The 14928-nt window shown below is 42.2% G+C and overlaps 1 protein-coding gene across 2 annotated transcripts in view; it reads left to right on the forward strand.

The window, feature by feature from the left end:
* SCHIP1 (schwannomin interacting protein 1) overlaps positions 1 to 14928 on the forward strand; it is a 55630-nt gene that overhangs the window by 11450 nt on the left and 29252 nt on the right. The gene's annotated exons all lie outside the window — the stretch shown is intronic.

Here is a 14928-nt window from a genome sequence, read left to right on the forward strand (position 1 = left end):
ATAATCAGGAAAACTAAATGCACAGAATCAAATGCATCAAGTGAGGGGAGTTCTTTCTGCTTTTTCCAGCTTACATTCATTAATGTATTTTAGCAGTAAATAAAATACACATGTTGTTATTCTGAAGTAGAAAAAAATCTATTACGCATTTAATTACTACGCAGGCTTTTTATGTAAAGGAATATTTTTTAGTTATTGATGTTTATTGACAATTCACCCACAATAAATAATTACTAGGATGTTTAACTTATCTTTCTAAGTTTGACTTTTTTAACAATAAAAAATGCAAAGCTTAACTAAGAAAAGTTTGGGGTTTTAAAAAATTGATGCAGTATATGTTACTTCTTTGCTTGCCTTTTGACAGTTGGTAAAAATATTTTGGGGCTGTTTTATATGGTAATTGTCTAGTAATAATAGCCTGAGTAAAAATAGCTTTAGTTATATGGGTGAGGTCATGAAGTTAAACTACAAGTATATGTTTGTCTGTCCACAGAAAGCTAAACACACACTATGTCCTTCACCCTTATTATTTGCCATAAGTCAAGTATAGTTCACATTGCAGCATAATATACAGAGTAAGGGCCCTTCCATCAAGAGCCTGGAAATGCCCTCTTTTCCCTCAGAGGCAAATGTCAGTTCATATAGGCTGATAAAACAGTAAAACTTGCTACTAAATTTTTAATGTGATCAATTATGTCATTAACATTCTTTCCCAGAGTGAAATGTAGAAAGAAGCTTCTCTCATGATAGATCCTTGAGTGCACTAATGTAAAATTTGGCAGTTCATATCTTATGTATATAAATGTATGTGAATGTGGGGGCTATTTTAAATAATACTTTATTTCTTGGAGCAGTTCACTTTCTGTTCTTTCTCCAGAAGCTGAAAGATAAATATGTAAAAGAGGTTTCAGTGACCTGTCATGTGCATTTTTCATCCCTTGTGATCCCCGAGAATGAGTGCCCAAGGTGTTAAGTTTGTAGAGTCCTGAAACCCTGCCACTTCCCAGCTGTCCCCTCCTGCGGGAAGCGGGTGTGCAAGAGCCGCTTGGGACCGTCTGCTGCAAGAGTTAGATGGCTCATTCAGCCCTGCAGCACAAGTGCGCAGTTCTTAGTCTTCCTCTGTTTCCAGTGCCAGAGAACTGGTCACGGTTTTTTTTGTCAAACATTTTCTCGGGTAGAAAAGTGTAGGTCAGTTTGCACCAAGGAGAAATGAAAGACATTGTTTATTGTTAATGCATTGCTGATGCTTTAACAATAAAGCCATGACCACTATAGTTTTATCCTTCTTAGAAACGGAGAGTGAACCCAGATGCCTGGAATAAGTGAGCGATGATACGCCAGCAACCTGAGACAGGGCTGACCAGAGCTGCAAACGTGTAAGGCTCAAGGAGCTTTTAAACATCAACACCAACAAAACAGAGTTGCATTGTGTCACCCATTATCTAAGGAAGGCAGTAGAATGCCGCATGTGATTCCAGGAGAAATTGTATCTGATTGGCTAGTACAAAAAACCACTAGATGAAACTTCTAGATGTGTGGAATGCTCAGAGATCAGTGTTTCATGTTCTGGATCCTAAACATGAGGGGTGCTCTCTTATCATCAGCTTTTTAGCTGCCTTTCTCAGGTGAAGTGTTTTCAAATTTATGTGTATTGTGGTTTCTATGAAGGCTTCATTATACTTTAAAAACACTGTAATTTCATTAAGAACTTCTAGAGAAACAAGGAAGTATGTTTTTTAAAAAATATATAAAGCGTAGGAAAACAGTTACCTAGTATAAAAATCACTTACCCTAATTAGAATGTTCCTTTTCTAAGTTTTTTTCTCTGTTTTTGTTGTTTGATTGGCTAAGTAGAAAATTTAATTAAATGTCATAAAAGCAGTGTTCTACAGGCTTTTTTGACCTCGCGTCCATCAGTAAAATGTTTGAGTCCATGCCTCTAATATGTGTATATGTATTCAGAAATTACACTCATTGACCACTGTAAGAATATGTGTATAAAACATATACACAAATAGTTTAAGGAATAAAATATAAATAAATAAAAGTTCTATTAATTTCTTCTTTCATCTCCTGTGTACTCTCACCCGACTTTGAGGACAATTGTCAAAAACAATTGGAAAATTGGTATACTCTGGTTTCCTGAACCAGTTGCACTAATAAATACCACATGCGTACAGGGATTATCTTACAGGGTTGTTTTAAAGTCAGACAAACAGCCTTCAGGGGGAAAGGTCACTTTCTGATGACTAAAATTAGATTTCACCGAGGCAAAGGAAGGAAAATATCATGCATCTGTTTCTTTTCCTTGGGGAAGGTCCTGATTGCAAGAAAGATGTTTCATTAAGGACCTCTGGTTTATTCAATAATAATAGTAAAGCAGATTTTAGTATTTAGGAAGAAAAGAGCAGACCTGGGCAGAATGCGAAGCGTGCATGTTCAGCCCCTTATTTCCTTGTCCTGCCAAGAGCAGCTTCTGACCCTCTCTGGTAAAGAACACACAGCTGATTGTCCTCGGGACCAAGGTGGCACCCCGCATACCAGACAACCAGTGGGATTCATTCCACCATCGCGTACCCAGCGCGCACCGGGATCACAGAAGGGAGCCTGAGCTCTCCCTCCAGGAGCTTACAGTCCACGTGGGGAGGCGCAGAAACAAGCGAGCTACACGGAACTGGTGCTGCCTGGAAGGATGTGCAGAGAGGCAGCGTGGAGATCCAAAGTACACTAATGGGGAGGGAGAAAGGAAGTCAAGAAAAGCCAATGTAGGCGGTGGTGGGAGGAGCAGAGAGAACGCCGAGAAGCTGCTTTCGCCTTCTGCCCCCGGCGGCGGCCGTGCGCGGAGCACGGAAGCGAGGACAGGGCCCGCGTCGCCTTGTGCCTCGGAGGTGCATCCAATGACGGTGAAAGATTAGGGAGGACGCCATGAAAAGACGAGAAGGCTGGAAGGAACACTATTTAAAGTGAAGCCACAGCTGCGCCTCCTGTGTTTTTCAAAAGGTGAATGGAAACGACTGCTGCAGATAAACCGCAATAAACGGAGCGCAGAGCGCCCGCTGCCCTCCCCACACGACCCCGCGGGAGGCAGCCGTCGACCCCCATTAACCCTCCGTCCTCCCGTCTGGGAGGGCCGCGGGCTCCTCGTCCTTCAAGGCGGGGATCGGCCCTGCCGGTCTTAGACGTGACAGACGTGGAGCCTCGTGGCTCTTGGTGCAGGAGTCTTTCCGTCCTGTCCTCCCCAGCACACCTCGGTTAGCCAGTGGGGTCGTTTCCAGTAACCAGACCGTCGGGTTCCGTGCCGGGCACGTTAAGTGTATCCTCTTCGTCTCACACACGCACACACACCCCTCTTCCGTGCCGTGGTCGCCCTCCTTTGCTTCTCCACTTTTCTACCAGCCCCCTCTTCTCACCGGTGTCCTCACACTACAGCTTTCTCATTTCTCTGTGTGTGGCTTATTTTTTTTTAATTGAGATATAATTCATATACATAAAATTCACCATATTAAAGTATCCTCTTTGGTGGTTTCTAGTGTATTCATAAGGTTGTGCCAGCCATCATCTAATTCCAGGACATTTCTGTCACCCGGAAAATAAACCCTGTACCTGTTAGCAGTCACCCCCATGTCACTCCTCAGCCTCTGACCACCACTACTGTCTGTCTTTATGGATGTGCCTGTTCCTGGCTCTTTTTTCCTCCCTTTCTTCACTCTTCTCACCACCTTACCCACCTCTTCCTTTTAATATTAACAACATTTACAACTTAATAAATTTTATCTCTGTGCCAAGTGCTTTCTATATAGTATTTCATCATCAAAACAACCTAAAAGGTAGGTATTATCCTTTTTTCTAAAGAAGGGAAAGAGTTTTAGTAACTTGTACTAACCTCAGAGTTAAGATATTAACTTGGGTCTTCTTGACTCCAAATCCCCTGACCCTGTCCCCTGCACTACGCTGCTTCCTTTCTGGTCACTTGTCTGTGTTGGTGTCCCAGATCCTAAGTGCCCCCCTGATGTGAGAGGTGGAGGATACCGGTTTCCTGGCAGTTGATTGAGGTTGGCTGTTTCATAACCATGAAGTAGTGTTTTGGACTGTTGTGTTCCTGACACTGATCCTGAATGACTGTGATGGGTTTACAGGCTTCTAAAATGGCACCTGTTAAAAATAGAGTTGCCAGATAACACTGTCCTGTGTTAAAAAGTCGTCTCTGTAGGCAGTCATTTGAGAACTAGAATGAGCTCAGGATCCTCCCAGCATTTTGTGTTTTGGATATGCTGCTCATAGGGAAGGAAAACTATTTTTCAACTGCATCCCTTCAGGATTTAATGTTAAAACACTTCCACTACAGTAGTCATCTTTTTAGATTGTAGCTTGGACTCCTTTACCTTCACCAAAGTCCTCATTCTAAGTGGCTACTGAACTTTAACCCTAGGTATTTGTTAAATATCTTTGCTCCTATCCTTCACAATTAAAATATTCAGGTGTTAGGGGCTCTGCACAACAGCACTTCTGTCTGCCTGCTTCCATTTTTATCACCTCTGTAGTGTGAGAAAGAATGCAGTCAACACTAGGCAAAACCGTCCTCACGGTTAGACTAACCATAAACATCTCCACCCTCTGGACTGGCCTCTCAGCACTTTTGATTTCAGCCAATTCTCAAGTAGAACAGGTGTCAGAAGTGTCAAAAGGCCCTGGGCCCCAGAGTCCTTCCCTTTGGTTGCCCATCTTGGGCTTCAGGTATCCAAGACCAGTTCTCTCATGAGTACTGGTACTGAGCAAGTTGCACCCAAAGACCTCAGTGTTGCCCAACAACCTGGGCTGACACCTAATTCAAAGAAATATGTTTAGGCAGATTCATACAAAAATGCAAAGATAAGAAATTTCAACAGCATTTGAGGAAACCTGTATTTGGTGACTTATCATGACCTTTCTGGAATGTTTAGCTTAAGTGTCTAAGATGGAAAGTTTCAGAAATAGAAAATGAAAAGACAGTGTCCAGACTTAACATCCATTCAGGGATACAATGGAAAGATGTTATTTAATAGTTCCACTAATAAGTAAAAAGCACTTCCCAGAGGATAAAATGAGATGCAAGCCCTTGAAATAACCTACATGGCACAAGTATTTATATACTTGACATTCAAAAACATACAGTTTATTTTCTTATGAAATGCTGTTTTCATATTTTGATCTTGTGACAAATCTATGGTTTATCTCAGTGAAAAAATAATTAGAAAGTACGATCAATATATTTTTCTTTTTGCTTTTTTGTTTGAAAAAAATTAATAAAATGTGCCTAATGAACAAATAAGTTCTGTACTTCTGGTTCACAATGTTTAAAAGCCTCAGGCTCCCCTGCACTGTAATGCAACCTATAAATGTTAGAAGAAAGCTATCTTACACAAGCTGAGGAAAGAAACAAGAGTGACTACCATTTTCCTAAAGGAAGAGTGCTTTTCCACAGGGAGCTCCAGAATCCCAGTTGCATTCCCTGGTGGATGCTGCTAATGGTGATGATGCCAGCTATCACTAGGCAATAGATTGCACTGAAGCAAGGGGATCATTAATTGCTTCAAAACAGGCATCCTGGTAAGACCTGGGCAGAGCCTAGACTGCCACAAATGAAATCCACCTGGCTGCAGAGTCTGGCCATGCCACATGGAACAGATGTGTGCTCAATTAAAGAAAACTAACTCTTTCATCTAGCTACTGGTTCTGTTCAATTACTTAAAGCTTTGATTCTCAAAGTATCTGAACTGGCAGCATCGGCAGCATCTGAGAACTTGTTAGAAATGTACATTCTGAGCCCCACCCCAGACCTTCTGCGCTTTTATAAGCCTTCCAGGTGTTTCTCATACACAATCAAGTTTGAGAACTACTGACTTAAATATGTGACAGAGAGGGCCTCTTTGTGTGTGTGTGTATGTGTATGTGTGTGTGTGTGTGTGTGTGCACATGCACACACATGCCCACATATGCAGTTCTCCACTTGCAGTCCAGTGTCCCAGCAACCTCTGGCATCCTGAATTCTTTTCTGGTCCATGGGGGACCAGTGTATTCATCAGCATCTGGGACGATGCAGTCTATGGTCCTTAGGAAGTTTCTCCTCAATGGTACATTGTTTTCCTTTTTACCATTGGAAGAAATTATTTACTTCTTTGCTTTAACAAGCATTTCCTGAGGCCTGTGTGTAACACCAGTGTAGATGAGGAAAGAGCAGTCAAGTCCTATGAGGCGTCAACCTTTGAGAGGACCTCCTGTGAAACCTCTAACTCCTTGCAACTTCTGGGGCTTGTTAGAAATGTGGAGTCTTGGGCCCTACCTCTGAGTCAGAATCTGCATCTTAACAAGATCCTCAGGTGAGTCAGATGCACCCTGAAGTCTGAGAAGCTCCGGACTTGGTAACAATTTAGCAGTGCAAAAAAGAGGATGCTAGAAGTGGTGTCTGTAAGGGCTAGTAGTGAACTGAGTGCTGAGAAAGTTGCATTATAGAACAAGTACATCCAATAATAAAAAAGTTTATTTCCGCTTCCTTGATACACAGGTAAAAGTCAGAAACAAACGGAGCTGGGGAAGGAGGGACGCTCAATCCAGGGAAGAGATGGTTGACTGGAAATTAGGGGGAAACATTTTTCTTTCCCCACTCCCCTTTCCCAAACCAAATTCTGTCCAGGCCCAGACTATTCCTGCTCCACATCTTACATCTGCTTTTATTCCCATAGCACCTCTGTGCTATTCTCAACTGGGTCCCCTGATTCTCTAGACCAAGGTTCTCTGAATACAAGTATATTCATCCTTAGGGGAGTTTAAGGAACACCTTCCTCTGCATCCAACAGGCCTTTTCCGGCCCTGTGAGTTTCATCATCCATGCAGGAGTCAGAAGGAAACCACTGTTTGTGGTGTCCGAGCACCAGATGGCTTTAGTTTTAGGTTTAGGACGTTATTTCCTGAAGTATGTTCCTGAGAACCTTAGAGGTCCCACAGTTGCTTTCATAAAAATAGTTTGTCCATTAAATAAATTATGGAAATGCAGAAAATCCTTCTCTTGTAAATTTACATGCAGATTAGCATGTTAAAGGCTAGGGACCCCTGTTTCAGAGACACCACAACATTGCTCTCAAGATGAACAGGGCCAGAGGCATGAAGGCAGAACCTGAGGAGGGATGCAGGAGTGATACTGATGTGTAAGGATGGATACACACTATCCTGAAGAAAGTATGGGAAGAACTTAGAGACGTGTTAGATGTGGAGATAGACAATATCTATCCAAGCAGACATTTTGCTTTGTATTTTTTTTTTTACTAAATGCGCCTCTTTGTTTTGTCAAGTTTTGGGAATTGCACTAGCACAGTGGCACCTTGGGAAAGGCTGAGCATTGGCATTAAGTGCCTAAAGTATTCAGCAGTCTGTGTTCTGAGATCGTGGCTCGCCTGGTGCCCTGGAAAGTCATTGTGAGCCTTATCTGCTCGTGCATGGGGTGGCAGTAGGGAATTCGGTGACAGATGAGGACAAAAACTTCCTGGAGCTGAATCATGGTGAGTGTCTAAGCACATTTGTACTCTCCTCTTGGTCTCGAATACCTTTTCTGTCTCATAGTGATGAGCCACTGTTTCTCGGTTGCCCTTCTGCTTTTTGCTCGTGATATCAATGTTAGATGTTTTACTTTTGTTTATGAGGGCACTTCCCAAGGCTGTTTTAGGAGTGACGTGGCTCTTTTTACCATAAGTGTAGCCAAACAGTGTCATTTTGTTTTTTGTTTTTTGTTTTTTTTTTTTTTCCATTTTCTTTTTTTTTTTTTAATTTTATTTTGTCAATATACATTGTGGCTGATTATTGCTCCCCATCACCAAAACCTCCCTCCCTTCTCCCTCCCCCCTCCCCCCAACAATGTCCTTTCTGTTTGCTTGTCGTATCAACTTCAAATAATTGTAGTTGTTACATCTTCTTCCCCCCCGCCGGTTTGTGTGTGTGTGTGTGTGTGTGTGTGTGTGTGTGTGTGTGTGTGTGTGTGTGTGTGAATTTATATATTAATTTTTAGCTCCCACCAATAAGTGAGAACATGTGGTATTTCTCTTTCTGTGCCTGACTTGTTTCACTTAATATAATTCTCTCAAGGTCCATCCATGTTGTTGCAAATGGCAGTATTTCATTCGTTTTTATAGCTGAGTAGTATTCCATTGTGTAGATGTACCACATTTTCCGTATCCACTCATCCGATGATGGGCATTTGGGCTGGTTCTAACTCTTGGCTATTGTAAAGAGTGCTGCGATAAACACTGGGAAACAGGTATACCTTCGACTTGATGATTTCCATTCCTCTGGGTATATTCCCAACAGTGGGATAGCTGGGTCGTATGGTAGATCTATCTGCAATTGTTTGAGGAACCTCCATACCATTTTCCATAGAGGCTGCACCATTTTGCAGTCCCACCAACAATGTATGAGAGTTCCTTTTTCTCCGCAGCCTCGCCAGCATTTATCGTTCATAGTCTTTTGGATTTTAGCCATCCTAACTGGGGTTAGATGGTATCTCAATGTGGTTTTGATTTGCATTTCCCGGATGCTGAGTGATGTTGAGCATTTTTTCATATGTCTGTTAGCCATTTGTATATCTTCCTTAGAGAAATGCCTACTTAGCTCTTTTGCCCATTTTTTAATTGGGTTGCTTGTTTTCTTCTTGTACAGTTGTTTGAGTTCCTTATATATTCTGGATATTAATCCTTTGTCAGATATATATTTTGCAAATATTTTCTCCCACTCTGTTGGTTGTGTTTTAACTCTTTTAATTGTTTCTTTTGCTGTGCAGAAGCTTTTTAGTTTGATATAATCCCATTTGTTTATTTTTCCTTTGGTTGCCCGTGCTTTTGGGGTCGTATTCATGAAGTCTGTGCCCAGTCCTATTTCCTGAAGTGTTTCTCCTATGTTTTCTTTAAGAAGTTTTATTGTTTCAGGGTGTATATTTAAATCCTTAATCCATTTTGAGTTGATTTTAGTATACGGTGAGAGGTATGGATCTAGTTTCATTCTCCTGCATATGGATATCCAGTTATCCCAGCACCATTTGCTGAAGAGGCAGTCCCTTCGCCACTGAATAGGCTTGGTGCCTTTGTCAAAGATCAGCTGACAGTAAGTGTGTGGGTTGATTTCTGGATTCTCTATTCTATTCCATTGGTCAGTATGTCTGTTTTTATGCCAGTACCATACTGTTTTGGTTATTATAGCTTTGTAGTATAGCTTAAAGTCAGGTAGTGTTATGCCTCCAGCTTTATTTTTTTTGCTCAGCATTGCTTTGACTATGTGTGGTCTTTTATGGTTCCATATAAATGTCTGGATAGTTTTTTCCATTTCTGAGAAAAATGTCTTTGGAATTTTGATGGGGATTGCATTGAATTTGTATATCACTTTGGGTAGTATGGACATTTTCACTATGTTGATTCTTCCAATCCAAGAGCATGGGATATCTTTCCATCTTCTTGTATCCTCTCTAATTTCTCTCAGCAGTGGTTTGTAGTTCTCATTAGAGAGATTTTTCACCTCCTTGGTTAACTCAATTCCTAAGTATTTTATTTTTTTGGTGGCTATTGTAAATGGGCAGGCTTTCTTGATTTCTCTTTCTGCATGTTCACTATTGGAGAAAAGAAATGCTACTGATTTTTGTGTGTTGATTTTGTATCCTGCTACTGTGCTGAAATCATTTATCAATTCCAGCAGTTTTTTTGTAGAGGTTTTAGGCTGTTCGATATATAGGATCATGTCATCTGCAAACAGGGACAGTTTGACTTCATCTTTTCCAATCTGAATGCCCTTTATTTCCTTCTCTTCTCTGATTGCTCTGGCTAGAACTTCCAACACTATGTTGAATAGGAGTGGTGAGAGTGGGCATCCTTGTCTAGTTCCTGTTCTTAAAGGAAAAGCTTTCAGCTTTTCCCCATTCAGGATGATATTGGCTGTGGGTTTGGCATATATGGCATTAATTATGTTGAGATACTTTCCCTCTATACCTAACTTATAGAGGGTCTTTGTCATGAATGAGTGCTGAACTTTATCAAATGCTTTTTCAGCATCTATAGAGATGATCATATGGTCCTTGTGTTTGAGTTTATTAATATGGTGTATCACATTTATTGATTTGCGTATTTTGAACCAACCTTGCATCCCTGGGATGAATCCCACTTGATCGTGATGAATAATTTTACGTATGTGTTGCTGTATTCTGTTTGCTAGTAATTTAGTGAGGATTTTTGCATCTATATTCATCAAGGATATCGGCCTGTAGTTTTCTTTTTTGGTTATATCTTTACCTGGTTTTGGTATCAGGATGATGTTTGCTTCATAGAATGAGTTTGGAAGATTTGCGTCCGTTTCAATCTTTTGGAATAGTTTGTAAAGAATCGGTGTCAATTCCTCTTTGAATGTTTGGTAAAATTCTGCTGTGAATCCATCTGGTCCTGGGCTTTTCTTTGTTGGGAGCCTTCTGATAACAGCTTCAATCTCCTTTATTGTTATTGGTCTGTTCAAATTTTCTACGTCTTCACGGTTCAGTTTTGGGAGCTTGTGTGTGTCCAGAAATTTATCCATTTCCTCCAGATTTTCAAATTTGTTGGCGTATAGTTGTTTATAGTAGTCTCGAATGATTCCTTGTATTTCAGATGAATCAGTTGTAATATCGCCTTTTTCATTTCTAATTTTGGTTATTTGAGTCTTCTCTCTTCTTTTTTTTGTTAGCCATGCTAATGGTTTGTCAATTTTATTTATCTTTTCAAAAAACCAACTTTTTGATTCGTTGATCTTTTGAATTGTTTTTTGGTTTTCAATTTCATTCAGTTCTGCTCTGATCTTAATGATTTCTTTCCATCTGCTAACTTTAGGTTTGGATTGTTCTTGTTTTTGTAGTTCTTTAAGGTGAAGTGTTAGTTTGTTCACTTGCCATCTTTCTATTCTTCTGAAGTGAGCGTTTAATGCAATAAATTTTCCCCTCAATACTGCTTTTGCAGTATCCCACAGGTTTTGGTATGATGTATCATTGTTTTCATTAGTTTCAATAAATTTTTTGATTTCCTGCTTGATTTCTTCTTGGAGCCATATGTCATTAAGTAGAATGCTGTTTAATTTCCATGTGTTTGTATAGTTTCCAGAGTTTCGTTTGTTATTAATTTCTAGTTTTAATCCATTGTGGTCTGAGAAGATACATGGGATAATTGCAATTTTTTTGAATTTATTGAGACTTGATTTGTGACCTAATATGTGATCTATCCTGGAGAATGATCCATGTGCTGATGAGAAAAATGAATATTCTGAGGTTGTTGGGTGGAATATTCTGTAGATATCTGCCAATTCCAATTGGTCTAGAGTATTGTTTAGATCTTGTGTTTCTTTACTGATTCTTTGCCTAGATGATCTGTCTAATATTGACAGTGGGGTGTTCAGGTCCCCTGCTATTATGGTATTAGTGTCTATTTCCTTCTTTAGGTCTAATAGAGTTTGTTTTATAAATCTGGCTGCTCCAACATTGGGTGCATACATATTTATGATTGTTATGTCTTCTTGATGGATCAGTCCTTTTATCATTAAGTAGTGTCCCTCATTGTCTCTTTTTATGGTTTTTAGTTTAAAGTCTATTTTGTCAGATATAAGAATAGCTACTCCAGCTCGTTTTTCTTTTCTGTTTGCTTGGTAAATCTTTTTCCAACCTTTCACTCTTAGTCTATGTGAATCTTTATGGGTGAGGTGGGTCTCTTGTAGGCAGCATATAGTTGGGTCCTGCTTTTTGATCCAGTCAGCCAGTCTGTGTCTTTTGATTGGGGAATTTAAGCCTTTTACATTAAGAGTTGTTATTGAAAGGTGTTGATTTATTCCTAGCATTTTATTGGCTGTTTGGTTGTCTTAGGTGTCTTTTGTTCCTTGCTTTCTGATTTACTGTTTGTTTTCTGTGTTTGTTGGTTCCTTAGGTTGTAGATAGTGTTTTTGTTAGCTTGTTTTCTCTTCATGAATGCCATTTTTATTATACTAGCGGGTTTAGATTTTTCTTGGGTTTTTATGGCAGTGGTAGTTATTTTTCAGGAACCAAACCCAGTACTCCCTTGAGGATTTTTTGTAAGGGTGGTCTTGTGGTAGTGAACTCCCGCAGTTTTTGTTTGTCTGAGAAATATACTATTTGCCCCTCATTTCGGAGGGATAGCCTTGCAGGGTAGAGTATTCTTGGCTGGCAATCTTTGTCTTTTAGTATTTTGAAAATATCATCCCATTCCTTTCTAGCTTTTAGGGTTTGTGATGAAAAGTCTGATGTTAACCTGATTGGGGCTCCCTTATAGGTGATTTGACGCTTCTCTCTTGCAGCTTTTAAGATTCTCTCTTTATCTCTGAGTTTTGCCAGTTTGACTATGACATGTCTTGGAGAAGGTCTTTTTGGGTTGAATACATTTGGAGATCGTTGAGCTTCCTGGATCTGAAGATCTGTGATTTTTCCTATACCTGGGAAGTTTTCTGCCACTATTTTGTTGAATATGTTTTCAATGGAATCTCCATTTTCCTCCCCTTCTGGAATACCCATGACTCGGATATTTGAGCGCTTGAGGTTGTCTGATATCTCTCTCAGATTTTCTTCAATGTCCTTGATTCTTTTTTCTTTCTTCTTGTCTGCTTGTGTTATTTCAAACAGCCCATCTTCAAGTTCAGAGGTTCTCTCTTCAACTTCGACAAGCCTGCTGGTTAAACTCTCCGTTGTGTTTTTTATTTCGTTGAATAACTTCTTCAGTTCAGCAAGTTCTGCTACATCTTTTTTCAGGACATTGATTTCCTTGTACATTTCCTCTTTCAGATCCTGTATACTTTTCCTCATTTCATCATGATATCTAGCTGAGTTTTCTTGTATCTCATTCAGTTTCCTTAGAATTATCACTCGAAATTCCTTGTCAGTCATTTCAAGGGCTTCTTGTTCTATAGGATCTAGAGTTTGAGATTTATTAACTTTTGGTGGTGTACTTTCTTGATTTTTTGTATTTCTGGTATCTTTTTTTTGGTGTTTATTCATTGTGGCCGGGGGTTTCACAGTTCACCGGTTTGAGACTAATGACTAACTAGGATGTTGCTGTGGTTGCCAATTTCGTATGGCTCCCTCCATGACTGCTCAGTTGGCCTCTAGTGCCTTGTGTGTGTGGTTGTCTCGGGTCTTGGGCTTCTCCGGGGAGCCACCTTTCTGGTCAGCTTGGACTCTGCTGGGCTGGTGGATCACGTACCACAGGGTGTGTGATCTCTGTTGAGCTTTCACTTCCTGTGCAGGACTTCTCCCTGTTCCGTGTGCTCTGGCCCAGGCTGTTAGATCGTGCAGTGGCGACCCCACCGGGCGTGTGGTTTCTGTCGAGTCTCTCCCTCCCTGGCCGCACGTCTCCCCACTCTGTGCGCACTGTGCTGGGCTGGGGCGTGTCTTCTGCACCCCTCGTCTATCAGCTGGGCCTTCAAGACCCTGCTCGGCACCGCCTCACCCAGGTAGTCTACTAGGTTTCTGCTGGGCACAGACGACTGGTCTCTCTGGGTGCCTTTGTAGCACTATGTAGATCTTTCTCGGGTCTTGTTCACCTTTGTATACCCCCAGTATAAACCGAGTCTAGCGCCCACCTGCAGCCTGGTCTCCGGCAGGTTCAAGCGGACCTGGGAACTCTCCTACCACACTATTCCCAACCAGACATTCGTTAGGCTTTTTTCCAAACTGGTGGCCGCAGAGATGGTATCTGCCTCCCAGTAACAGGGAGTTTACCTGGGGCCGGAATCCAGGGTATGGTGGAGTGACAGTCGGCCCGCCCGTACTTCCTTGCTGTCCCGACACTGGCCCGGGACACCCCCTCCACCAGCCCCGCCAGAGAACCGCGGAGGGAGTGGGAGCGGAGGCCCCGCGCCAGGCCAAGCAAGTGGGAGGGCTCAGTGATGGCCGAGCAGGGCGGAGCTGCCCGCACCTGGGAAAATGGAGGCAGCACCAGGCGGTGAGTGGCCTGGTGATGCAGGAGGGAGCCGTGTGGGCATCCACCCCCCGAACAGAGCTGTGCCAGGGATCACTCACAGTGCTGTGCCAGGTCGGGTGCTCGCTCTCTGTCTCTGGTTTGCCGCCTTTCCCAGTTCTCGGCCGCTGCCGCCTCGGGCTGTTCAGTCGCGGCCCGGCTCGGGCGCTCCCAGGAATCTTCTTTAATGCCGGCCTGAAACCTCGAATCCTGAATAGGGCAGCTGGCCGCCTTCAGCGCGGCCCCGGCCTCCGGGATCCTGGCTGCATCCACAGCAGCCCTGGCGCCGTGTTCCCTGTTCTGAGACTCGCTTTTGCAGCTAAGAAACAGTTCTTTTCCTGCTCCACACTTCAAAGCTGTTGCCTGTAAATGAGGCAGCCTTTCCTGCCGGGGGCAAAGTGGTGGTCACCCCCCACGACTGGTCAGCAGCAGCAGTCCTCCCTTAAGAGATGGCAAGAGGAAGGTCCACAAGTTTCCCGGTTGCCTGAGGCCCAGTGGCCGCCTTTTCCACCTCAGCTACTCCGCGCCAGCCACCGCAGCCGCCGCCATCTTGAAAAGCCTCCCAAACAGTGTCATTTTGAATCAGCCTCTCCCTTTTCCTTTGTACTTAACTGTTCCTCGCTGTGGAGCATCTTTGGGCTTTGGAGGGTTGGAGGTCATAATTGCCCTGCAGGTATAATTCCTTAGAGAACAGAAGGCCTTTGAAAGCACGCGCGCACACACACACACACACACACACACACACACACACACACACACACACACACACACCACTTTACACATGGGGGCAACTAAAAGGAAAATTATGTTCTAATTGTTAAATTTTAAGATTGAGCAGTGGTGATAAGAAGGGTGCCTCTGATGAGAAGATATTTGTATTGTAAATATGTGTGGTTATGATTAGTCCGTGGTATGTATGCTTTGCAGTCAAGTGTTTTCT

This window comes from Cynocephalus volans, chromosome 1 (assembly GCF_027409185.1).
Source record: "Cynocephalus volans isolate mCynVol1 chromosome 1, mCynVol1.pri, whole genome shotgun sequence".
In the NCBI taxonomy this organism is placed as follows: domain Eukaryota; kingdom Metazoa; phylum Chordata; class Mammalia; order Dermoptera; family Cynocephalidae; genus Cynocephalus; species Cynocephalus volans.